Source organism: Macrotis lagotis, chromosome 5, assembly GCF_037893015.1.
Source record: "Macrotis lagotis isolate mMagLag1 chromosome 5, bilby.v1.9.chrom.fasta, whole genome shotgun sequence".
NCBI classification, from domain to species: Eukaryota; Metazoa; Chordata; class Mammalia; order Peramelemorphia; family Peramelidae; genus Macrotis; species Macrotis lagotis.
This window is the reverse complement of record NC_133662.1, coordinates 7,031,277-7,034,063: the sequence shown is the minus strand read 5'-3', so window position 1 is coordinate 7,034,063 and position 2,787 is coordinate 7,031,277. Positions and strand designations below refer to the sequence as shown.

The 2,787-nt window shown below is 32.1% G+C and overlaps 1 pseudogene; it reads right to left on the bottom strand.

Moving 5' to 3' along the window:
* Positions 1–2,151: 2,151 nt before the first annotated feature.
* On the bottom strand, positions 2,152–2,271 carry LOC141490357 (5S ribosomal RNA; annotated as a pseudogene).
* Between the last annotated feature and the right edge of the window lie 516 nt (positions 2,272–2,787).

Genomic DNA, 2,787 nt, shown 5'->3' with positions numbered 1-2,787 from the left:
TCACATCCAGAGAAGGAACTTTAATTTTTCAAAGTTATTTTATGCATTTTTTATTTTAATGTTTTTTCACATTTTGATTTGCTTCTTCTTTCATAACATGATTAATATAGATTTATGTTTAACATGTATGACATATATTAGATTGTTTTATGTTAGGGAGAGGGAGAAAAGAGGAAACCCATAACCTTGCAAAAAATTATTGTTGCATATAGTTGGAAAAATAAAGAAAATATTAAAAAAGGAAGTAAGAAAATAATTTCCTGGATTGTGGGGAAAAGGGTCTATTTTATGGACAAGGCACCCCTTAATCTCCTATTTCCTAGAGATGTTCTTGAAGAATCTCCAGAAGAAAAGGGAGAAAGATCTTATCTGGAACTTTAAATTATCTCCTCTTTCCATCTTAAAAAGGAACAGACATGTTTAAATCAGAGAGTTCATGCAAATTGAAACTAGGAGAAGATTTTTTTTACCTCATCAAAATTAATGACTTAACAAAGCAAACACTATGCAAATCAATTACAAGGAAAAATGGGAATTGAAATAGACTTTGCTTCTGTGAGAAATTTTCTGAGAATTGGTAAAGATATAATACCTGGGGCAAAATACTATCAAAATGATCCAGTAAGGTAGGACATATCTTACGATAATGGAGATATTCTTCAACAGAGCAATGTTGGGTAACTTGCAGAATAAGAATAGTATCTATTTGCAAAATAAGAAGAATAACCTCCCTTTGATCTCTATTGTACTTCAATTTTGATTTCTGGGGAATGTGTTGACAACTTAATTGATATGGCTAATTTGCAGAGGAGAGATTCTGTTGAATGAAGGAAACTGGTTCTGAGAATAGGTTTAATATATCATTGGGAAACAAGCAAATATGAGGGATTGAGAAAGTAGTGAGTTTAATATATCAAATAAATGAGTTTTAATCACAGTCCATAGGAAGAAAGGGGAAGTGAGTTTCAAGAGTTTGGAATCCAATTGAGACCTGAGGAAAATGGGAAGATTACTTGTAAATTTGTTTATATTATTTGGTGGTAAGCTTTTTACAATTAAATTTGAGATGTCTCATGGTCTGAGTTTTATTTCAATGTTTTTGTTGCTCTTATTGAAATAGGACTGATAAATGATTCTATACAACTTCTCTTTTTGCTTATAAACTGCATTTTACCTATGTTTCCTCTGCTTACTTCTAACAAAGACACTGGAAACGTTGCAAAGCAGGTGTCATATAAAGTGAAATATTTTTTTTTCTTTTTCCTCTTAGAATGTGATTTGTGACCTACAATAAAATGATATAAATGACATTAAAGTAAAATGTATATGAAATACAAGACTTAGAGAGACTTCTGTTACAATAAATGAAATATTCTCTATTGGTCTTTGAATACACCTGTTAATAGAATGCCTAAGTTGATAGACTAAAGAATTTTTCTGAAACAGTAATTCAGAAATGCATTCAACTTGATTGATGTCATTTGCCTGTCAACTTTTGTTTTGAGATAGGTTTAAAAATTTTGATAATGTCTTATACTTTGTTTTGCTTTTGGGAAATCATTAAACAAGAAATATTGTTAATTTGAGAAAATAATACCTGGAATCTAATAAATTATTTTTGATCTGATTAGTGAAGTATCCTTTTGATTAAAGATTATCTGTGGGCAGCTAGGTGACATAGTGGATGGAGCACCATCCCTGGAGTGAGGAGTACCTGGATTCAAATCCGGTCTTAGACACTTAATAATTACCTAACTGTGTGGCCTTGGGCAAGCCACTTAACCTCATTGCCTAGCAAAAACCTAAAAAATATATATATTATCTGTAATAGTTAGACAAGGTTTGTTTGTTTTTTCCAGGCTTATTGAAAACCTTGTAAGAAGTATTAAAGCCTTTCCCCAAAAGAACTCACAGTCTGAAGAAAGAAAAAACATGTTTATTATTTATATGATATATTGCTTGGCCATAGATTCTATTAACTGTGTTAATATAATATAATATAATATAATAATATAATAACTGTGGAATAATATAAACTAATAATATAAACTAATAATTGCACTTAGCTGATAGTGATCAGTATTTTTTGTTTTGAGTAACGAATGAATTTTTGTATATTCACTTTATGTCTAAATCTCCATTAAAAAAAAAAGCCTACAGCACCTGGTATTCCCAGGAAGTTTCCCATCTAAGTACTAACCAGGCCCAACCCTGCTTAGTTTCTGAGATCACAGGATGATTGGGTGTGTTCAGGGTGCTATGACCATAGACAGGGCAGTTAGGTGGTGCAGTGAATAGAACATTGATCTTAGAGTCAGGAGGACAGGAGTTCCAATTCAGTCCCAGAAACTTGACCCTTACTAGCTGTGTGACCATGGGCAAGTCACTTTACCCTGATTGCCTCACATCTATCTAAGGCCATCTAGAGTCCTCCTGACTCAAATCTGACCACTGGACCCAGATGGTTCTGGAGGATAATGTGACTTAGCACAGCACCTCCTCACTCAAATCCAATTCATGTGTTTCTCATGGCAACACCTCCCTGATGTCATGGCCTTCTTAGAGAAAAAAGGACAAATATCACAAGCCTCTGGAGTGAATATTTGTTTAGCTTCTTCTTAATTGTGTTTTTTTGTTTTGTTTTACATCAGGAAGTGTTTAAACTAGAAAAGTAAAATAATGATTACTTTTGAGAAAATCTTATAAATACTCCATAAATACTATTTTTCCTATAACTTATTACTAACCAATTATTACTGTCACATAAAACAATTGTTAACTGTAAAC